Source organism: Diabrotica undecimpunctata, chromosome 1 (genome assembly GCF_040954645.1).
Source record: "Diabrotica undecimpunctata isolate CICGRU chromosome 1, icDiaUnde3, whole genome shotgun sequence".
NCBI lineage: Eukaryota > Metazoa > Arthropoda > Insecta > Coleoptera > Chrysomelidae > Diabrotica > Diabrotica undecimpunctata.
Window position 1 is genome coordinate 28,776,052 of NC_092803.1, and position 25,654 is coordinate 28,801,705.

At 33.0% G+C, this 25,654-nt stretch overlaps 1 protein-coding gene across 1 annotated transcript in view; it reads left to right on the forward strand.

Moving 5' to 3' along the window:
* Positions 1 to 13,878: 13,878 nt before the first annotated feature.
* m (zona pellucida domain-containing protein miniature) overlaps positions 13,879 to 25,654 on the forward strand; it is a 360,187-nt gene continuing 348,411 nt past the window's right edge. The window contains exon 1 of the mRNA XM_072540065.1: positions 13,879 to 14,171. The gene's annotated coding sequence lies outside the window, so the exon portion shown is untranslated. The remainder of the gene's footprint in view (positions 14,172 to 25,654) is intronic.

The window sequence follows — 25,654 nt, forward strand, 5'->3', positions numbered from 1 at the left end:
CCCTTCGTATAAACTCTGTAGTTATCTTAGTTTTCATTTGCTTGTAGTCAATTTTCCGCGATTGCTTTATTACAAGGTATTTATACATATTACTTTCACTCATGGCCCCGATGTTTTGATAAGTTTGCAAACCAAATCAAGACCGAAGTGCATAATAATATCTAAAAAAAAATTTCTAGAGTTTTTAGCATCTGATCCAGGTGGTTTCAAGTGGAAGCCAACAGTTTTAAATGATCCATATACAATGGATGATTAAGCTTGGCCACTACAGTAGTGTTATTTTTGATGCGAAAGTCTGTGTTAGTTAAGTTTAGTAGCTGGGATAGGGGAATGGGGGAGTAAATGTTTTCTATGGTTTGTATATTATTTATTAGTATATCTCTCTTATATAATACTAGCGGACCCGATAGACTTCGTTCTGTCAAATAGATTTGGAATATGGCAGTTTATTTCTTTAATTCTCCTGAACAGAACCGCCACCATGATGATAGGGCGGTGTGTGAGGGTCAGCTCGGGTGACCTAAGTATCTTCGCTTTCAGAACTTTGGCCACCCTTTTGGACCCACTAAAAACCCGGACTGGGATATCTGCCAGAGGGCTTCAAACTAAGAGGGGAACTTAAGGTTCAAACTTGATTAAAAAATAATCTAAAGGGATAGTGGGAACCTAAAGGTGACGAATATTTATAAAGTGGGTGCTTCAATGACAAAACCTAAAGATAATTAATTATTTATTATTATTATTATTAACATAGGGTTAATAACCGATGTAATAAAGAATAATGAAATAAGACGTATATGTATAAGTATTTTCAGTAATCGCTTTATTGTAAATCAAGTGAATCATAATTATTAACAAAAATCTGTTTTATTTTTATTGTAGTGCTTTATGATATACAATGCTTTTTGTTTGATTACCTGGTGAATATACAAACAAATCTGATGGTTTTCCAACACGGGAACAGGAAACATACAATTGACTATGTGAGAAACATGGGTTTTCTAGATTAATACCACAAACACCTAATGATTGCCCCTGAGAAATATTATGATCATAGCAAAATCAAGCCGCACTGGAAACTGTACTGGTTTAAATTCAAATGGTACATCAGTCGGAATCATTGGGATGCGTGGTATCGAAACGTATTCTCCTTTATACTTTCCTTTCAGTAAAGTTGCTTCTATCACGTTGTTCAATAATTTTTTTATCGCTAACCGTGTGCCGTTGCAAAGATGTGGTTGGTATATTTTTCAACATTATAACTACCGATCCAACCTTTAATTAAAGATTGTGAGGTGGTAATCCTGGTAAATCCAGCGAGTTTTAAAATTCAGGCGGATAGTTAACGACATCATCTTGGTTAGTAGCCGAATCAACTGATTTATATATCCTCAATTCGCCTGTAATTTGTTCCTGAATTTTGAAATTTAATTTATTTACATCTATGTTTTTAGCAGCCAATATAGCCCGTTTGCTCGACCAATCATGGTTTCTGTAATTTTGAGCAACATCTGAAAACACCTTTTGAATAAGTCCATCTTTTGATCAAGTTAACTGACAAAAACTTTGAGGAAAGTTAATGCAACCAGTCAAGGTGTCTATAGGGAATTTGCCATTACCAATGTCAATAAGTTGTTTAGAGAATATGTCTCCAGATTGGTCATTTTGCAACTCGACACGCATATTCTTGTTTAAGTGTAATACCTTGACATGTTTTCACAAATTGGAGGACTTTAAACATACATTGAGTTCATCAGCTGGCGTTGATCGTCGAATCACTGGCAATGTTTGACGATAATCTCCATCTAATAAAATCATTGCACCACCAAATGGGTTAGGATTGCTCCGTAGATCTTACCTGTTCCTGTGTTGGAAAACCATCAGATTTGTTTGTATATTCACCAGGTAATTAAACAAAAAACATTGTATATCATAAAGCACTACAATAAAAATATAACAGATCGGTTATTAACCCTATGTTAATAATAATAATACATAATAATAAATAATTAATTATCTCTATGTTTTGTCATTGAAGCACCCACTTTATAAATATTTGTCACCTTTAGGTTCGCACTATCCCTTTAGATTATTTTTCAGTCATATTTGAACCTTAAGTTCCCCTCTTAGTTTAAAGCCCTCTGGCAGACGTCCCAGTCGGGGTTTTTAGTGGGTCCAAAAGGGTGGCCAAAATTCGTAGAAGCGAAGATACTTAGGTCACCCAAGCTGACCCTCACACACCGCCCTATCATCATGGTGACGGTTCTGTTCAGGAGAATTAAAGATATAAACTGCCACATTCCAAATCTATTTGACAGAATGAAGTCTGTCGGGTCCGCTAGTAATTTAATATAAACTTTATTGAATATTAATGAAGTTTAAATTGACTCTACATTTAGTTAGAAAATAAGTATGGGAAAAAGATTTATGGAAAAATTTTATTTTTATTTATTTATAAAAGATTTTAGTTATTTATGGAAAAAAGATCATTGGCGATCTATTTCCAAGTAATAACTGTATTAATGTTTTCTGGGAAATGTCAATGTCTTACCCATATACGGAGTGTAAAAATAAAGTTGTTTTTTAGTCTTATTTTGCAACCTCCTGTGGAATTTTTTAAAAGGAACACACCTACATTGTTTAGACAACAGTGAGTGCTTTTAATTTAATATAAACTTTTTTGAACAGCAATAAAGTTCAAATTGACTCTACATTTAGTTAGAAAATATTTGTATGGGAAAAAGAAAAGGGCTGTTTTAGGGTTTTACCGGAAAATATTCGACTTTTTTTTGCCGTAAAAACCATCCTTAGACTTCAAAAAACATTTTAAAAAAAGAATTGTTAAGATTGGTCCATGCGTTGTTGAGTTATGCGATTACCAACACATTTTGCGATTCATTTTTATATTATAGATATCTAAAATATATCTGACTTAAATGCAATCGAAAGCCTTTGTTAATTGTATGCCGGTTTTATTATATGCAAATGCCTTTTCTGTGATTTGTCTAAGTACAAACAGGGCGTCGACGCGCGCTGTTCAAGATCTGAATCTTTGTTGTTCTTCTGATAGTGTTATCAATTTATTTATTCTCTTTGTTATGACTTTTGTAGTAAGCTTAAGTGCGGTGTTTAGTAGATTTATATTCCTATAGTTGTTGGGGTATTCTTTGTTTCCTTTTTTGATCATAGGTATCAGTATGCTATTTCTCTATGCGTCTGATGTCTTGCATTGTACTATTATTTTTTAGGCTCATTGAGTAGTGATCGGGAAGATCAAACTAGGTGGAAATAAAATTATCCAGGTTTTGGCCAATCTTTTCACCGAATGCATCTACCAAGGAAAAACTCCTTCTCAATGGAACAACTGCAGTCATTGTTTTATTACGCAAGTAAGGAGACATAACAGATCTAAAAAACTACCGTACTATCAATTTGCTCTCACACATATATAAACTTTTCACAAAAATTGTCAAAAAAAGACTGGATACCAAGTTAGACTTCTATCAGACTAGAGAACTAGTTGTTGACTAGAGAACTAGTTGATCGGGATACAACACTAACGACCACTTATTAGTGATAAAGAACCTGGTAGGGAAGTCTGTAGATTACAATAAACCATTGGCACGTATATTCGTGGACTACGAGAAAACATTCGATACTATACGCCATCAGAAAATGTTAAAAGTATTGACAGCACGCACAATAGACTATCACTTCAATAACATAATTAAATATATCTTCCAAAATGCCGCTTTTGGTAAATTAAACTATGTATTTAAGTCGGACCCACCCATATGCCTCAAAACAAAAATATTTGAACAATGTGTGTTGCCTGTACTCACTTATGGAGGGAAGACATATGTCCAGCAGTTGACGCATAGAGATAGATGATGATGATAATACTTAAGCATGCTCGTGCTCGTTCTTCTTTCTTCACACCGCTATATGCTAGAATATATTGGCTATAGAATCTTCCTTAGCCTTTACATTTCTTTTTTGTTTCTTGGATTGGACAAATGCCCATATTTTTATTTATTAATTTCGATACTATGTCCTAGTCTAAGCTGTTGAAAAAAGTAATAATTCAAGGTGCTAATCTGATTTTAGGTTTATTTTTGCTTCTCATTTTCCTTGCGTGATTTTTTATTGGGATCCGTCGGGTTCCGAGGCTTTGTATCTCTTCTTTGAGCCTTGCTTTGATTTACAATGAGTAGATTCCTAACCTAGCCTATCAACCCTCCTCTTTTATCCGGGATTAGGACCAGCTATGAAAATAAACACGGATTCTGAGCTACTCAGTCCAACTAGTCCTCGTGTTTACAACCCACAGGCGAAATTAATCAAAACTTGTTTAAACATATCGAATATTGCATTTACAATATACCAAAAATGCGGCTTTTTAAATAAATGACCCAAATACTTTAATTAGCATTGATAATGTGTTTATGTGATAAATAATTAGCATTTATTTGTTAAATAAAGGTAAAATTTTAATTTTCGCGTATCCAGAATATTCGATCACGAGCTTAAAAACACATTTCGATAACGAATTTGCGTAATAATAAATCCTGTAATAGTTTTTTTATATGAAATATTTTTCAAGTGGATTAATATTTGTTTATTAAGGACATATATCAAAAATTTTCCAATTACAAGAATATATATGAGAATATTGGCTTGTTTATCACAGTTGTGAGGGAAATTGTAGACATAATACTTATATATAGCCAATCACTTTATTATTGACTTCATTCATTCTACAAAAACTTTTTTTCGGTCACTGAAAATACATTTAAGTTTGTGGATATAAGAATTATCACTATAAAAGAACGTGTTTTCCAAATATTTTTGAGCAGTGTAACAAATGATCCGTGGGCCTCGAAAAGGCAGACACCGAAAGGGCAACGACTCAGCGCGAATATCCTCAGGAACTGTATTAGGAACAGACGTCCAATCTCACGCTCGGTCCGGTACGCAATAAACCATTACTTCCAGTCAGAACAACAAATATTCACTGCCGAATCGCCAGAAATCATTCCTCCCATAACTGGTCCACTTTAATTAACGATTCAACTGTCAAGTATATATATTTTGTTTTAACCTTGTTTTGGCTCGAACGGAACTACCAATTCAAATCAACCAAGCAAATTTTTAGTACCGCGGGGTCGGTAGTTCGGTACTGCTAACATGATTGTTATGTTTGTACCGCTCGTTAACGATTTCATGTTGGCCATATAGGAGGAAGGATTTGAGATGATGAGGTGACGATGTGATGGGGCCAAATAATTTCTTACATATGTTACCGAATGTTTTGTAAATGAGTATCATTATTCACCAAATATTTTAAATAAAACGATGAATATTAATACTAACGGAATACTGAAGTTGGAAAAGTTCTTGTTCTGTTTGACAATTTTTTTGGCTATGCATTATATTTTAGTTTTGTTTTAAACCAAAGGTTGCACCCTTCTTTCTTTAATTACGACCTCTTCCTTCTTTAATTTATGTGTTTATTAGGATATCTCTCAGAACAGGAATGATTTCATTAAGACGACCAACGCGAGAAAGAGGACAATGAATTTATGGAAGGCGAGAAATTTACTTCTAATCGTTATTTGGAACGTGAAGTCTCTAAACACAAGTGAGCAGGAAATTACAAAAAAGTTTGTAGAAAAACATATAGACATATTTTATGTGCAACACAACAGACGAAGAAGAAAGGGAAGAGTCAAATTATGCTGGATGAATTTCTAATGATTTACAGTAGTGTTGAGAAAGAAACCAGAGCCAAAGGAGTTTCTCGGTTAGTACACAGAAATTTTTAACACCACGTAGAATAATTTAAATATATCTATGAAAGAATAGTTTGTGTAAAAGGTCAAATCACCAATCTCCGTAAAAATGATGTTATTGGGATATCGTCTATCATTTTAATTTGCCAAAAAAAAATATAATACTGTATTTTGAGAGAAAAAACATGTTCCCAAAATAGGAACGTAAACCTAATGTTACAAATAACCATATCAGCAAACTGTATATTTATTAAAACAAAAATTTGTATGTTGGCGCTTTTTACATGTAGTACATTCTACGCGTGTGTTTATTTGGCATAGGCACAGTGCATCTTCCTTATTATGTACTACTAGAAATATAATTTATTAAGCTTATAAGCTTTGGATTAAAAATAAATGTCTCCCGTCATAAAAGAATATTTATAAAAATAATTATTTCCTGTTTATTTCTGCAGTATGATAATTGGTTTCATGGATCAAAGTTTTCAAGTACTTGTTCTATCACTTTATTTTTCTACTTGTTCTATCACTTTAGCATGTATTGTCAATATGTGTTGTATATTTTGTGGTCTTTTGTAATTAGCATATACACTACTGCCCAAAATTAACTTCTTCTTCTTAAAGTTCCATCTCCTATCGGAGGTTGGATATCATAACGGCTATGGTCACTTTGTTGGCTGCTGCTCTGAAAAGTTGTAGTGAACAACAGTTAAACCATTCTCTAAGATTCTTCAGCCAGGAGATGCGTCTTCTTCCTATGCTTCTTCTTCCTTGGGTCCTTCCTTGCATAATAATTCTCAGCAGCTCATATTTTTCTTCTCTGGTTTTGTGACCCAAATACTCTAGTTTTCTTCTTTTTATGCTGTTCATCTGTCACTTGTATTTATAAATGTTTCATTGTGATAAAACGTCCTCTTATAGCACGAAGTCTGATAAACTGATCTTGACTTGATGTTGTGAGTCTTCTCTTCCTTGTTCACGCCGTCTCGTATGGTCATTTGTTTCTCAACAACATTAAATGACTCCTGATATTGCAGTATGAGATACTCTTAACCTCAAACCTATTTCGCGATAACTTAACCATGTCATGAGCTAAAGTAATTGCCTGAACACATTCATTTCGACTCAGATTTCTTACGCAAAAACATACGCAAAACAGCAAAACAATTTATTGAACTACAAACAATATTAACAGTCTATAACTATCCTGTCAAGTTGTTTGATTTTTTATAGCCAACTAACTGCTTCCATTAATGAGTACTACAATTCAATAAAATCACGTTATATTTTAAACCTATTTTTTGTTGATAATAAAGATATTGATAATTTTTTTACGAAAATGAAGATATCTAGAAATTATAATAAGATGTATCGTTTGATTTCAATAAATTCCATAGGGTGTTGCAAAATAAGATGAAAAAACAACTTTATTTTACACCCCCTATGTGGGTAAAACGTTGACATCTCTCAGAAAACATTTATACAGTAATTACTTAGAAACAGATATGCAATGCGAAAAAAAAAATCAACCAAATCCAATTAAGGATTCAAAAAAAATAGTTTAAATTTATGGTATAGTTGAGAGGGTGCGTTAATTTTGGAGAGTAGAAAAGTAGGAGAGTAGGGTTCAGAAGAAATATAGTTTCAAAATCATGGTCCATTTGATATGGTGTGGTAATTTTGGAGAGTAGCATATATAGTTTTTTTAGCGTTTATAGTTATTTCCATTTCAGCACTATTTATACTTAAGCTTTCGATTAAATGTTATGCGTCTTCCATGCTCGTTGCAATCATCACAGTATCATCTGCATATCGTAAATTGTTAATAATTTTTTTTTATTAGGCTTGCTTTTAAAAATTTCTTTAGAATATAAGTTAAACAAAAGTGGCAATAAAATGCATCCCTATCTAACTCCTATACAGATCTTCATTTATTCTGACTGTTGCCCATCAATTTAAACTGCGGAACTTTGGTTCCAATATAATGTTTGGATTATTTTTATGATTTTACTGTCAATTTGCTTATTCATACGTATTGATTAGTTTCTTATGCGTTACCCTATCGAAAGCTTTTTCGTAGTCAACAAAGCACAAGTGTAGGTCAACGTTTACATCACGATATCTCTAAATCAGAACGTTAATGGCAAAAAGTCCTTCTCGAGTGTCTATTCCATTTCGGAACCCGAACTCAGTGTTCGATAGTCAGAGCACTCTTCGCTGTTTATTTTTTAGGGATGGTTATAAACGCATGGGAGTACCGGTACGGAACGAATACCTATATACATTAAGTTTTGCAGACGATCAAGTAGTGATTGCACAAGACCAAGACGACCTCAGCTACATGATAAAGAAACTACAAGAAGAATATACCAAGGCTGGCCTAGATATTAACCTCGCGAAAACAGAGTACCTCTCTACAAGTGAAGAAGACATAGAAGATCTACAGATTGATGACAACGTAACAATCAAAGGAAAGGATAAATTCAAATACCTGGGGTTTATAATCACGAAAAAGGCAACAGCAGAGGAAGAAATTACACAAAGATTAGGGCAAACAAGAACAGCAATCCGACAACTTAACTCAGTATGGTGGGATAGACACCTAAATATAAAGACAAAAACGCAGATTTATAAAACATTAGTGCGAAGTATTATGACATATGGGGCTGAAAATTGGATCATAAACAAGAAAAACAGCAGTAAGATAGTAGCAACAGAGATGGAATGCCTGCGAAGATGCTGCAGAGTAACAAGAATGGATAGGAGAAGTAATGACGAAATAAAGCAAAGAACATCAATAGAAACAGACATACTAACATATATAGAACAAAAAAGACTAAAGTGGTATGGACATGTAAGAAGAACAAGCGACAGCAGATCGATAAAGAGAATAACCGAATGGAGCCCCATAGGAAGGAGGAAAAGAGGACGACCCCGAAAATCCTGGAGGAACGAAGTAGACGACGCCATGAATAAGAGAGGACTAAACGATGGAGAATGGAACAACAGAGAGAGATGGAAACGGTTGAGCGAGGGAAGGCAGTGAATACTGTAGAATCCCTAAATATATATATATATATATATATATATATATATATATATATATATATATATATATATATATATATATATATATATAAACGCTGACTTCAGTCACTCTTGCAGTATCATTTCCGTATCGTAAACCGTGTTGAGCAAATCTGTCAATACTTCCACGTTATCATTCTCGTCCACTAATTTTAACAGCTATACAGGTATTTCATCTAATTTAGCTGCCTTATTATCTACAGTTTTTGATAGTATATTTAATTTCATCTATCGTAATCTCCTGTCTCTTTGAACGATATAATTCTTGTAAACTCCTGCATTTCACCTTTTTCATATTGGAAAAGTTCTCTTACGTACTATTCCCATCTTCTTAATCTCTTTGGTAAATCTATTAGCAGTACTCCTTTCTTGTCTCTTTTGCATCCTTGTGGACTTTTTTTGACCATTCTGGTCACTCTAAAGCAGTCATACTCACTACGCGACCCGTGGGGTCACGTGCATACTCACTACGCATACTCACTACGCATGCGGCCCTCGGAGCGATTTTTCGCGGCCCTTTTTTATGTATTTAATCAGATTACAGTAGTGTAGAGCGGTGCCATGCACTGTACCGCATTTCGCATTAGTCATCTTTACCCTCATTACAGTGGCACTGACCGGAAATTTTAGCAAAAAAGATGAAGCCGTTTTCTGATGCAGAAATTGTAATAGAATATGTTGTCACAGATTGCAAAACTTTGTTCTCACAATTTGCTAATAATGAACAAATATTAGATGTAGTTTCAAAACTTCAGCTGTCTGATTCAACGTGCATGAGACGGTCACAGCAAATATTGCCCTTAATCTTACCGATGAACTGCAGAAAAGTAAATATTTTAGTCTTGCGCTCGACTCGTCCACTGATATAACGGCAATTTCTCAACTGCTATTGTTCGTAAAGTATGTATCGAAGGATTGTGTTCTTAAAGACGATTTTTTGGACATGATTCCTATGACTGGACAAACTCGAGGTATTGATTATTTGAACACAATAGTAAATTTTTTTAACGAGCATAGCATTGATTTGAAAAAGGTTTTTTCTGATGGTTGCCCATCAATGTTGGGGCGAAATATAGGGTTTGTTCAACTGTTGAGAAAACATTTGGGAAATGATAATTTATTGAGTTTCCATTGTATCATTCATCAAGAAAGCTTAGCTGCTAAATTTGGTGAACATTTCAGCTGTGTTATGAAAACACTTGTAAATATTGTGAATATCATAAGATCAAATGAACTAAACCACAGAGAGTTTTAAGAATGTTTGAAAGAACTTATGTCGCAATATAGGGACATTCTTTACTACACAGAAGTGAGATGGCTGGGTAAGGGTAAAGTTTTGGAACGTTTCTTCAGCATTCGACATTTTGGCTACAAAGAAAAAAGAGTTTCCTGATATTCATAATTTTAGTTGGTGGCTTAAAGTAGCGTTTCTTACTGATACAATAAGTATTATGAATGAAACATTGACCAAATTTCAAGGAGATTACAATAACATTTTAACGAAAATGATGAGTATTGTGTTTTCACTGGAGCAGAAGCTGAATATGTATATTAAAGAATTGTCAAATGAAGATTATTCCAGCTTTCCTTTCGTTAAAGCACTGTTTGATGAAAATCCAGATGAAAGTCAATAGATTTCTGACCTACCGAAGCTGTTAGCAGACCTAAAGGATGAAATGTCTGTTAGATTTGGTGACTTCGGGAACTTCCAAGAACCATTTCGCTTGGTGGAAAATCCATGGGCAATATCAACAGCAAATGTAGCTCATCTTTCTATTTTTGGATACGAAGCTAGGGATTTGAAAAATGAGTTAATTGATCTTCAGAATGATACAGAGCTCAAAAGTATTTTTGAAGAAAAAAGCTCACTATAAGTTTTGGGAAGCAGTTGAAAATGACAAATTTCCTAACTTAATTAACTGTGCTCAGAAAATTTTGTGTATTTTTGCATCTAGATATGTCTGGGAATATACATTCAGTAAGCTGAAGTTCATAAAAAACAAGTACAGATCTAGGTGAACTAATGAGAACGTTGAAAATATTTTGAGAATTTCTGTTTCTTCCCAACCTGCTAACATAGATGCTATTCTAGAAAGCTGTGAAAGATTTCGCCCGTCGACTTCAAAGAATTAACAAATTCAAGACTTGACATTCCTGGAGTCAAGTAAAAGACATTGTCCTACTTTTTACATGCAAAATAGTCCATATAATTTATAATTATATTGTTTTTACGTAACTTGTAATAAACTTTTTTATAGTCATAAGTTGTTTCATAGCACCACTGGTACTTGCGGCCCTCAGGAAAATTTCATTTAAACTATTATGCTCTCAAAGAAATGCTAGTGACGATTCCTGCTCTAAAACTACACTCTGGGCCAAAATTAACCGGCCATCTTAAAAATGGGTAATTTTTGATGTCTTATATTTCCTAAATTTGTTGTCTGATTTAAGTGATTTTTTTAATATGTTATAGCCTTATTCCTTGACAATATCGCTATAATAATATGGTTGCTAAACAGGTAAATTTTCATTGTATACCGAATGTACAAATTAAACTGTGTTTTTTTCTTAAACTTTGCATCATCCTGTAGAATATTCCAGCATTTATAAAATATTGAAATTAAAACTTAACTATAGCCTCATCTTTTCTCAACATTTTGTTTTTTGACTTATTCGCTTATGTTGGATAATACAAAAGTTAGATAGTTTAACAACTAGCCATGTTTTTCATCAATACAGACGATTTAACTCACCAGCAAAATTAACCCCACCACCTTTATTATTGTTTTTGTTTACATTACCTGTGACAGTTTGTTTCCTAAATTTGTGTCATCGAAGGATTTTTGACATATAGTCGTTGTACGACATTGTTGCAAATCTGTTTCCGTGTTAATAACAATTCTTGAACAATTTCTAATTAAAATTAAATTTGTAATTAAAATTAAATTTGTAATTAAAATTAAATTTGTAATTAAAATTAACAATTAAAATTGTAATTTTATATCATTGTGAGCGAATATTGTTTAAGTTGAAATTTTAGTGCTTATTTATTGTTTTTGATTTTAAAAATGCCACTCGTTTCAACTGATGCTGCTAGGGCAGTGGCTTTAGTTGATGCTGGTTACAGTCAGCGTCATATCGCTGGTATACTCGATATACCCAGAACTACGGTACAAGATGCCATCAGACGATTTCGGGAGACAGGATCGTATAACCACAGGCCAGGTCAAGGCCGAAAACGATGTACTTCAGTTCGAGATGACCGCTTCATTGTCACTAAAGTATTGAGAAATCGCTTTTGCACCGCTCATGAAGCTCGTAGGTCTCTTCTTGAGTTGAGAAACGTTAGTGTGAGTAGACAGACGATTAGAAGAAGACTGTCAGAAATAAACTTGAGGGCTTTTCGTCCAGCTCGCGCACCACAACTGCTCCCACAACACCGTAGGGCTAAACTTCATTTTCCGCGAGAATATGCTAACTGGACTATGGCGGAATGGAAGGATATACTGTTCTAAGTAGAGAGCAGAATAGTCCTAAAAAGTCCAGATGGAAGCCAACGTGTCTGTAGGCGTCAAAATGAAAGCTTTGCTGAATGCGCTATAACCGAAACAGTGGCTTACCAAGGAGGGTCAATAATGATTTGGGGAGGTATTTCTTACGAAGGGCGTACTGATCTTGTTGTGTTCGGTAGAGGCAGTGTGAATGCCCAAGTATACCTGCAAGAAGTTCTCCAATACCATGTCATGCCTTTTGTACCATTCATTGGTGATAACTTCAGACTAATGCATGACAATGCACGTTGCCATACAGCAAGATCTACCCATGAGTACTTTAATGAGGTCGGGATTCAAGTTCTACCATGGCCACCACACAGTTCCGATCTTAACCCGATTGAGCATATCTGGGACAACCTCAAAAGACGGGGAAGAGCAAGAGTACCAGCTCCAAGAAGTTCTAAGGGCTAGAGGCGGCAACACTCATTATTGATACCCAATTTTTTTTAATTAGACTTTAATTTCCAAAATATTGGTAATTTGAATTTTCTTCGAAGGTTTTGTTCATTGGATTTTTACTGTAACAAATGACTTTTTCTCAAAAAGATTATTTTTTCTCTTCCGCGGAGATAAAAATTGATAAAAAACATATCTAGTTGTTAAAGCACCTAATTTTTGTATTATCCAACATAGGCGAATCAATCAACAAACAAAATGTTGAGAAAGCATGAGGCTATAGTTACGATTTAATTTCAGTATTCTACAAATGCTAGAATATTCCACAGGGTGATGCAAACTTTAAGAAAAAAACACAGTTTGATTCGTACAGCCGGTATACAATGAAAATTTATCTTTTTAGCAACAATATTATTATAAAGATATTGTCAAGGAATAAGGCTATAACATATTAAAAAAATCACTTAAATCGGACAACAGGTTTAGGAGATATAAGAAATCAAAAATCACCCATTTTTAAGGTGGCCGGTTAATTTTGGCCCAGAGTGTATCTACAGTAAGCGATTCTGTTATAACAATAAAGTTCACCAATATTTTTTCCTCTTCTTAGTCTTAGTTTCTAGAGTACTATTTATAACTACATAATTTCGAGTATTATAGAAATATATCTTTAAAAACAGCATTTTCAAAATTGTTTTAATAAATAAGTTAAGTTACTTAACCCACCTCAAATTTAACTATTAATAACGTTAAGGTTGTACATATCAAAGTACCTGTACCTTTTTATATAGCAGTGTGATAAGAGTTGATTATATTTAGTTCTTTTGATAAATTTTTATAAAATCGAAGAGAAAATAGGTCGCTTTTAAAAGATTTCGAGCACAGTGTGCAGATATCTCACAGATATCATTGTTCTGTCTGGGTTAACAACTAAACTTGCCAACTGTTGCCATCTCTGACCAGACGGACTAGCGCTACAAAAAATACCGTAAACTACATAGTCCAAAAGAACCAGACCGTCTCTGTGCTACTCGCCTTACCAGTCTTCTCACTGACCGGCAGTACCGAAGTCTTCAGTTACTGACCATCCTGCAGAGAAAGAAGAAAGAAAAGATCTTCTCGTTTAAAGAAGAGTCTACGCACGCGGTATACCCTGTGACATGAATGGGTAAGAACGGTGTACTAGTATTAGTGTTTCCGTTATGTGTTACTTGACGTGAATTGTATATTCCGAGATTCGTTATTGTGCGAATAACTTAAGATTCTTTTACATGTGCACTTCTTAATATGTGTCGTTGCCTGGTGTTTTGACGCTGATGATAATACCATTTTTGGACAACAAGTAAGTCATAGTGCATACTTATAAGTATTAAGAACAACTGCTTATTTCTAAACGTTGCAGGATTTGTTTGTATTGTCGCTGCTAGCTTTTTCACATTAGAATAGTTTAAAATAGTTAAATAATCTGGTAAATATGTAAATTATAAAAGAAATGTAGACTTTTATATACTTTAAATTGCATAGTTGCTTAAATTTGCCCTAAACGTTCTTTTGCCCTCTTCTGTCTTAATGACTGTAGAGAATATAATATGAAACAATTACAAGAACACTGTAAAAATGTTTTGTTAGAAAATTAAGTAATCAATAATGTTGTTTTCCGATAATATATTATCAGAAACAGTACAATATTAAATAAAAATAAGTACTCCTTTGAGGTGATGGTGATAATTCAATTATTTCTCGTCAACAAATTGCGAAATTTAATACACTAGGCAGCATTTTCACACATCATGACTCAAAGTCCAGTTTAGGAGTCGTATAAGCTATATATATTCAGGACCACTAGGAATCTATAATGTTTAAGTTAAATCAGCACTGCTAAATATATTTAGCAGAACTTTTTGCAATTATAAAGTTCTAGAGTGAGCTATTACTAAAGGAATTTCTGACCACCAAGTAGTAGTTATGGTCGATTCAAAATCCGCTTTATTACTTTAAAAAAAAATAGCATATAAAAAAATATTGGTAAAAGCTCAAAAAACCAACTAAAATTGCAGGAAAAAAATACTTCTGTTACTTTTGTTTGGGTAAATAAAACTTTTTACTTTGGTAATTCTGGTAACATTAAATTAGATTTTTGCCTAGGACGCGATTTTAAAAGAGTCAAAAATTAGTTGGCCAGATAAAAGTAAATTTAGTGCTTCAAAATTTAAGATATTTAGACAAATTAAGATATTGAATGGTATGCATTCTTTAATAAATAGAAGAATATTTATACTAAAATTGAACCCATTTTAACTACTGAGCCTCTTGGTCTAAGAAGTCAACTCAATAGAAAAATCTATTCTATGTTCGTTAGAAGTATTTTTAGCCATGCCACGGTCAAGACGTAATCTTTATAGATTAGTACTAAGCGACTTAGAACTTTGTAATTATGATAATCATTTTGATGAGATTAATCATTGGATTTTTGAATGTATACATCTCTCTCTGTCTCTTCAGTCCTCTTCAGTTCGGAGGGAGTGTACTGGTCATCGCGATTTTAACTTATGCCTTAAGTCTTTTGCATATTCTTGTAGTTAGATCGATTAATCTTGTTGAGGATCTTCCCCATGATCTTTGGCCTTCTACGCTTCCTTGGATAATAAGTATTTTCATGTTTCCTGTGTCTGCTCTCATAATGTGTCCAAATTATTAATTGTTGGAGATGAATTTTCACGGAAGACTTTGGACGTTGTCAGTTCACGAAATTCCCAACATTTTTCTCCAACAGAGCATTTGAGTGGAGTTGTTTATTTTCTTCGTGCTCCTTATCCTTTAAGGACACTGACGATTATCACGATCATTTATTGAGATGCCTTTTTCCCATTCTACGCTCTTCACATAATATGCTTTCCATATATTATATTAAATAATTGTGGAGACTGTATACATACGTCAATCAAGCACTGCGTGTCAACAATTTCCTGGTGTAGATCATCTTTATATAGATTCTAGCAATATAATTTCCCTGTCTCTGCTATAACTTCTCTGTTGCTACTTAGGGTTTCTGTGTGATCTTCAACACCCACGTTCTGGCTTTAAAGTCTCTTGAATATATTTCCTGAATGATTGTTTTGATCATGGCTCTCAATTTCTTTTCAAATATTGTAGTATTATTGCTGTTTATTAACCTTGCATCATTTTATTTCTTTGTTAAGGTTTCTTAAAATAGTTTTTTTAGGTTCACTATTTACACCACTTTGACAAAGATTTTTTCTATTCTCAATTATTTTAATTCATCTGTTATCCAGTGTTTCTGTTTCACAAGATTATTTAGCTTTGGGCATTTAATGGATATTACATAATGCTTAATAGTATCTTATATATTTTTGGTGATGTATCCTTACCAATAGGGAGCATACTTTTTTGCAGTTCTTGGAGAAGTTCATACTTATTTCTTAGTTTTTTTATTCTCTTTGTATTTCTCTGTTTGCTGGGTGCTTTAAATTTAAGCTTATTTTAGCTACGGGGAGAGTATGGTCTAATTCGCATATCACCCCTAGATATGATCTGACTGTTTGGATTAATGGTGTATACATATGGATGATGCAAACAAGTATTTGAGGCAAGCTTTGGCGAAACAATGAATACCTTTTTGTCACAATCAAACTGCATCTTATATTTTTCTCGACGAAATCATAAAATAAATCAAATCGTTTAGGAATTTTAAAATAAATGAGAAAACTGTAATATGAAATATTTGATTCAGCATTACTGTGTTTATTTTTTGTTCGTCTAGTCTAAATGTTCCACTATGTTCTAGTAGGTTTCACTCATATTCGTTGCTCGTTTTGTAAGTTAGTAAAGTCCATATGAAAGGCACGCTAGCGTGAAAAGTAGCCCCGTGTCTCCTTAATTGCAATTCAAATTAGGCTAAATATGCCCTTAAATGAACAATACATTTGTTGGCCAATTCAATCTTTACGCCTGTAACCTATTGTTTAAACATTCTTCTTCTTCTTCATGCGCCTCATCCTTTAAGGACACTAGCGATCATCACGGCCATTTTACTAAGTCTGCAGCAGTTTTTAAGATTTCTATTGTTGTTTTTTTACTCCACTGCTTTAAAATTTTCAACCAGGATGCGCGTCGTCCGACCGGTCCTCTTTTTTCTTCAACTTTCCCTAGTACAATCAATTGCATTATCTCATATTTTATTTTTTAGTATGTAACCAAAGTAGCTCATTTTTCTTTCCTTTATACTGTTGAGCATTTTTTTCATCTTTCCTAAAGCTTCCGTGTTTTTTAAGTGTGTCCATGATATTTTCCAAATCTTTCGATAACAGCACGTCTCAAAGCTGGCAAGTCTTCTTTCAGTTGCGTCCGTAACAGTTTAGGCTTTAACTCCATATAAAAGAGTAAAGAATAAGTAGTATCTCAATACTTTATTTCTAATTTCTATTCCTAGGTTTCCATTGCATAATTCTGCTTTCATCTTATTGAAAGCGCTCAATGCGTCGTTTTATTTCAAGGCTGCAGTCCCATTGTTCATGTCGCTCACATTCGAAGTAATTGTATGTGGGTACTTTCTCCAAACCTTATTCCATACCTCTCGCTGTACTGCGTACTGTGATCGACCAAAATGTGCTATCCATTATATTAAACATTACATATTTAATATAGTATTAAACAGTACAGGGTACTCTTAGGTACTCAAGAACGGATCAAACAATCCAAAGCTATTAAATAAACTCCTAGAATCAGAAACAGAACTTTTAAAAAGAAGAAGTAATAAAGAAATATGTACTTTAATATTATAATATATAACAGTATGGGCAACAGCTGATTGCAAAATAAGATTGTCACAACCGTTAGAAAAAAGAGGAAGATTATTAACATCAAAAAATTATCTAACGAAATTAATAATTGAACAATTAAATCTGTCTTCTTTTTTCTTACAATCCCTACCCGTTTCGGATGTTTAGCGATTTAATGCAGCAATTTGGAGTACTAGCAGCTATTTGGAATAATCCGGTTGTAGACGTATAGCCCAGTCTGGTTAAAAAAAGGTGGAAAAATGTTTCGAAGATATCTGAAGCTTTTAAAACATAGGTGGGGGATACTAGATGATGAATAGATGAAAAGATACTCCTAGTTTTACCTTGCGTTTTTTTTAAGTAATAATTTATGGTCACAATTTGATTTTTTGTTTATAAATTTTTTCCCATATATTTTAAATAAACAGTATTTATGTCATTTTTTTATGTCAAGAATATCTTTATTTTCCCGTTTTTTAGTTAAAATTGATAAATAATTTACAGAGATATTTGCAAAAAAGCAGTTTTTTTGCACTAATTTATAAATTTTATTAATTTTTTTATTAACAAAATAAATGTGTATTAATACATTTAAACATCAAGGAATTACCATCTTTTAGATTTGTGCGACATTTCCCCCCGATCAGTCAAATATTCTATAAGTTATTTAATTTGTTTATCCCTTAGGCTAATTATTTAAACTATTGAGCTTGCCCTATATATGATGCTAGACACATTCAGCAAATTTCATAGGTTTCTTTAAGACTTGGACTATCTCAGAAGTTAAATGTATATTGAATTTTCATCGAAATTATTTACAAAATAAACGTTTGAAAAAGGGGTATGTTTTTTACTTATAAACAATTGTAATAACTTCTATATTTTTCATGCTACAGACTTGTACGTACAACCATTGGATAGCTGGTAAAAAAGCTTACATTAAAAAATAAAAAACCTTCTATGACCAATAGGAACGAAGTTAGTGACTATTTTTAAAAAAATCATATCTCCATTGTTTATAAACATTAAGAAGTAAAATTTGCACAAATTTTGAATGAAAATCTAAACTTTATATTGAAACTTCTAGCTATAAAATTTATCTAATTTTTCGAAAGGACGGACGGTACTTTCGAAAGATCGACATAGGAAAGTGGAGAGGATATCTGTTTCAGCTCCGTTTTTTTTTTTCGGCATCGGAACTTCAAATTGCAACACGTAGGAAAAATTTACATTATCTCGGCTTCCTTTGCAGCTGCAAGCCTCTTTTTTTTATTCTGGGGTAGCATGTCGAAATATGAATACCTACATAGTTTTCACTGGCCGGAAAATATGGGAAAACTCGGAAAAATTGAGTCCATTTGAAATTCACCCTAAATACTTACTTTTTTTAATTTGCTCGAATAGTCTGTCGCAGTATTAATAATGATGACATAATTTTCATAAATCTCCCCATAAATTGTTAATCTTTATAATTAACAACATTAATTTTTATTCTATTTTTCTTACAAATATGATATACCTATAATATCAATCCAATCTGCGTTACTGCTTTGATAAAATAAGTCGATTTTTTCATCGCTTGCCTTATTAAATTTTGCAATGTTTATTGAACTTTACTTTTTTTATTTTCTTTACATACATTGATTTAAAAGTTAAAATTTGGTTCATTTATTCGACTTCACTGTCAGGTCTAAACCTTTTTGTTGCAGGTTGTTTGTCTTCACTTATTAAGTCAGTCTTTCCATACATTAACATATTAATGGGCGATCTTAATGCCAAGGTGGGTCAAGGTAAGGTAGGAGAACAAGTAGGAAAATATGGGCTTGAAAACAGAAATGACAGAGGAGATCGATTGATTCAATTTTGCCAAAGTGAAGACTTCGTAATAACAAATACCTTTTTCAAATTACCTCCTCAACGGTTATATAGATGGACATCTTCACAACATACCAAAGAAAAAATAGTGAGAAATCAAATAGACTACATTATGATAGCAAGGAGGTATCATAATGCTGTTAAATGTACTAAGACGTACCCAGGAGCTGATATAGCCTCAAATCATAACCCGGTAGTTACTTTGATAGAGGCGAGACCAAAAAAGATTAGAAGACCACACAGAAAGTCACTAGATTTAAATAAACTTAGAAACAAAAATATACGACAAGAAACAGGAGAAGAAATAAATGAAAACCTCCGTTCAGTGCAGCAACAAATTAACGATACAAACAACGTTAACCAAAAATTAAAGTACCTACATAAATACAGCTATACAAACAGCAGGAAAGAAACATCTTACAAAAACAACACTAAAGAATAAGGGGTGGATGAGACAAGATATACTAGACTTGATGGAACAAAGAAGAAAGATGAAGAATTACCCAAACAAATACAAAGAAATAAATAAACACATAAAAAAGAAAATAAAAGAAGCCAAAGAGGAGTAGATTAAAGAACAATGTGAAGAAATGGAAACCTATGAGAAAAAGTACGATGCGTTCAATATGCACAAAAAAGTAAAAGAGATAACAGGAAGCATAAAGAAATGCTAAAAAGGTTAACTTAAAGACAAAGATAGAAATCTTATTGTAGACCTAGAGAATAAATTAAAAAGATGGACAGAATACCTGAATGAATTATTTGAAGACGATAGAAACAACTTAACTCAGATAATCAATGCAACGGGGCCAGACATATTGAAAGAAGAAGTAGAATACGCAATACGAAACGCTAAAAATGGAAAAGCAAATGGACCTGATGAAATTTCTACAGAACTGTTGAAGCTTTTGAATGATAAATCCGTAACCATAATATTAAATTTTGCAGCGAGGAGCTAAAACAGTTTCCTCTCCACTTTCCTATGTCGATCTTTCGAAAGTAACTTCGTTTCGAAAGGTTTTAAGTTTCGAAAAATTGGATGAATTTTATAGCTATAAAATTCAATATAAAGTTTAGATTTTCATTCAAAATTTGTGCAAATTTTACTTCTTAATGTTTATAAACAATGGAGATATAATTAACAAAAAAATTGTCGCTAACTTCGTTCCTATTGTTCATAGAAGGTTTATTTTTTTGATAAATGTGAGTTTTTTTACCAGCTATCTAATGGTTGTACGTACAAGTCTGTAGTTTGAAAAATATAGAAGTTATTACAATTGTTTATAAGTAAAAAACATACCCCTTTTTCAAACGTTTATTTTGTAAATAATTTCGATGAAAACTCACTATTCATTTAACTTCTGAGATAGTATAAGTCTTAAAGAATCCTATGAAATTTTTTAAATGTGTCTAGCATCATTCATAGGGCAAGTTCAATGGTTTCAATAATTAGTCCCAGGGATAAACAAATTGAATAACTTTTAAACTATTAGACCGATCGGGAAGAAATTTCGCACAAATTTAAAGGACGGTAATTCCTCAATTTTGAAATGTATTAATAACATTTTATTTTGTTAATAAAAAAATTAATTAAATTTATAAATTAGTGCAAAAAAACTGTTTTTTTTCAAATATTTCCGTAAATTATTTATCAATTTTATTTGAAAAAACGGGAAAATAAAGATATTCTTGATATAAAAAATGGTATAAATATTGTTTATTTAAATTATAAGGGAAAAAACTTATAGATAAAAAATCAAATTCTGACCATAAATTATTGTTTAAAAAAAACACAAGGTAAAAATAGGAGTATTTTTTTATTTATTCGCCATCTAGTAACCCCCACCTATGTCTTAAAAGCTTCAGATATCTGCGAAACATTTTGCCGTGAAATCGATGATTTTTGTATAACCAGACTGGGCTAGTATTAAACCACTTCCTAAAGTTTTACAGCCAAGATATTCTTTTTCTGGCTGATCCTCTTTTTCCAAGCACCTCGCTTTAAATAATGAGCACTTGTTGCAACAAGCCATATTCAGGTAATTTCTCATAATATGGCTCTTTGATTGTGTGAATAGCCTCGGATTCCTTACTCATTCCGCGTAAAATCTCAACAATATTTTCACGATCTACCCATTTTTAAATTTTTAAGATACGTTTGAGCTACATTTGAATGCTTATAACTTGCCTGAAGAAGCTTCAGAAAGTGTCCAAGCCAAATAATAACATAGAAAATACTTTACATCTGATAATAGTCATTTCCAAGATAAATATTTGGTTTCAAGTGGAAAATCGTGACTTCTAAAGAGAGACTTCATATTATGAATGCTAATCCTACATTCTTTATGCGGTATTTTACTGCAACGAAGTGGTTTCATTGGTTGTTTAAGTTGGTACTAAGGTTTATGTAGCTGTTTACTATGCCAATTGGTTGCGTATTTAACTGCTGTGTATTAAACAACCAAAAGCTGGTTACTGACTACCATATTTTTCTCGTATTCTAGTGATCCAGTGCATATTCTTTACTGATATCTAATATGCGCGATATTATTGTTTGTAGTCCATTTAAGATCTCTATAAAAACTAAAGATATGTTTAGAGTATATGTTAAACAACAACGGGGACAGATGCACACTTGTCTCACTCGTCTATTTTTAGCTGTTAAAAAAATTTATACGTCAGTTAATATTTCTGCACCTTTAAATAAGAACTTGGATAATTAATATAGCCTCTCATGTACTTAAAGCATCGTGAAATCCAAATTGTGTCCCTGATACTTGTTCTCCGCATTTTTTGTACATTCCCAAGATTCGGTAAAACACGTAGATCAGAAGACCTTGTTACAGGGATGATGGTTCTTCTTCTTCTTGATGTGCCTATTCGTTACGAATGTTAGCGATCATCATGGCAATCTTTATCTTATCTGCAGCAGCGCGGAAAAGCTGCACAGATGTTGTATTGAACCAGATTCTAAGCTTCTTTAATCAAGATGTCTTTCTTCTTCCTGGACCTCGTTTTTCAAATATTTTTCCTTACAGGATGGCTTGAAGGAGGGTATATCTGGATTCATTTCGCATAATATGTCCGAAGAACTGTAACTTTCGAGATTTGATGGTAGTCAGTACTTCTCGATTCTTATTCATTCTTCTGAGGACCTCCTCATTTGTGACTCGGTCAGTCCACGGGATCTTAAGCATTCTCCGATATAGCCACATCTCAAGTGCTTCCAGTTTTCTGCACACATATTCGTTCAAGGTCCACGATTCAACACCATAAAAAAGGACAGAGAAGACGTAGCATCGCAGCATTCGTACTTTTGTATCAAGAGAGAGGTTGTGACTCTTGAAGAAGGCATCCATCCCATTGAAAGTGGATCTAGCTTTTCCGATGCGTGCTCTAATCTCCTGGTTGTTGGTCCATTCTTCATTTATTATGGTGCCGAGGTAGCTGTAGTGCTTCTTAACGTTTATATTGAGTCCATATTGTTGACTGTAATACGTGATTTTGTTCATAAGAACTTGTAGGTCTTCTAAGTTGTCCGCAAATACTATGGTGTCATCTGCATATCTGATGTTGTTTAGCCGGCAACCATTTAGTAGAATAACTTTTTCAGTTTCGTGCAAAGCTTCGATAAATATTCTTTCAGAGTAGAGATTGAAGATTAGAGGAGATAAAATACAGCCTTGCCTCACTCCACACATGATTTTCACATAGTCAGTGTGTTCACCTTCAACTCTGAGATTTGCTGTCTGATTTCAGTAGAGACTTCTAATTATTTTTAGATCTTGGTTGTTAATTTCTGTTTATTTTAGTATTTGCATCATCTTGGCGTGCTGTACTCAATCAAACGCTTTCTTTTAATCAACCAGACATGCGTATACGTCGCAGTTGACGTCTCTGCATTTCTGGAGTAAGACTTGTACTGAGAACAAAGCCTCTCTAGTACCAACTAGAGTGGGGAAGTTTGACTTTCACACAGCTTGTAGATTCTCTTATGAATTTTCTTTAGGAACAATTTTAGGAGATGACTCATGAGGCTTATAGTACGGTAATCTTCGTATTTTTTGGCTCCTGGTTTTTTTGGAAGTGCAATAAACTCAGATTTTAGCCATTCTGTTGGTATTTCTCCATAGTTATATATGTTGTTAAATATCTTTGCGATTATTGCTATTGATTAGTTGTCCATTAGTTTGAGTAGTTCTGCTTGTATATTATCAGGGCCTGCCGCTTTGCCATTCTTTAACTGTGTAATTGCGGAGTAAACTTCCTGCTGTAATATTCTTGGTCCATCATTTACCTCTTCTTCTATCTCAAAGGTGTTATCTCTTTGGTCTTCAAATAGTTTTTCTAGATATTCTTTCCATGTTCTTATTTTACTCTGTTTGTCCAAGATAATGTTTCCGTCAGAATCAGTTATATTTCCTTTCTGCCTTCGTCTTAGTCCCCCTGTGAAGCACTATAGGTAAAGTCAAATCTTAACTGTCTTTTCTATATCTTTATTTACTTGTATTTTGAGTACTAGAAGCCAGTTCATGAAAGGTTCTTTCTCAGAATGATTCAGATGACGTGGAATGCAATTTTGGATTCCCCATGTTGCTTTATGCATCATCTGTATGCTTTGAAAATCGCAAAAAGCAGAGATTTGGATGACAATCTAAATTTTGGTTTCGAACAAGTAATAGAAATCTACGGATTTTTATTTTTTTATTTGTTCAAGATAAATTTTTATTAAAATTCAGAATATTGCTTAATCATATTTACTTCTGGTGGAGAAAATTTATAATTTTCGAGCCAAATTTTTTATCGAAAATGAGCTCCAAACTTCGGTCCATAAACTTTTCTTAAAGGTAATGTTGTTGCCTCGTTATAAAATAAATTACGTGTAAGTCTTCTGTAAAAATAAAAACACCCTGTATCTTTTATATTATAAACCTTTGCCACAGCACCTGCCAACGTATTATTTATTAGCAAAATATGAAGATCACGTATGTCGAAACATTCCTCTCAAGTTAATTGTGTATAATTGATATGCCTATGTATTAAGAATAATTATCAGTAGTGGTTTGATCACATAAACAGATGTAATTTCTATCTGATATATTTAACACCAATTACAACTGGTAGGCAGTTTCTAATTTATATGTCGCATGTTTTCTTAAATTCCTCAGCTTCTTTCTATCGAAAACAAGTATTTATTGGATAGGTAGGGTATTATTAAAACATTGTTATTCTAGAATATTTTTATTTCGATTAAGTTATTATTGAAACAAACAATCTTTGATACATTGCGAGGACTTGAGAATAATTATTGTCGATAGGATAATTCTTCCCTGGATCGCTTTATAATTTTGTTTGAAAGATTTATAGACGATCAACAGATCAACAGTTTTATTTACAAAGTAGATGAATAAATAACAGTTCAACAGTTTTAATAATTTTTATAAGTATAATATTTGTGAAACTATGAGTTTCCACTGAAAATTGATCTTTATGACTTTTCGGTAGTGCAAAAATAATTTTCTTGGTATTTAACATCAATTTTTTTTAAAAGTTTCCAAAGTGTATTTCCAATATATCCTCGAGCTACCTGGTGACTAGGATGGAGCTCGTCTTCTAGAGTATGTGAATTTCATTCTAAATTAGATGACAGTCATAACTAATGGGTTTTCGACGTCGCTGAATACAAATATAAAAACGACAAAGGTCTTCGAGCTACCTGGAGCCCAGTGTGGACCTCGTCTCCAGGAGTTTAATGTTATTTTTTATTTAAAATCAGTAAAAAGTTATTACTCAGGGGTTTTTGGGACTGCTAAACACGAATATTATAACGACAATGATCTCCAAGATATCTGATGCCCAATGCGGACCTCGTCTCCTGAAGTTTTTTGTTGATTTGTTACTTACGATTCTCGTCTTCCGACACCGTTGTATGATTGGTGCTCAGCAACCCCAAAAACCCCATGAGTTATGGCTTTTGACTAATTTCGAATAAAAATAAAATAAAACTCCAGAAGAGGTCCAAGAAACGTTATAATTATATTATTTGCTGAAGATATTTTTAAAGTTGGTTTTTTAAACGAATTATTCCAAAATTTCTACGTCTTTAAAAAAAACGTAGCTAGTGAGACTTCTTGAACAAAAGTGTAAATTC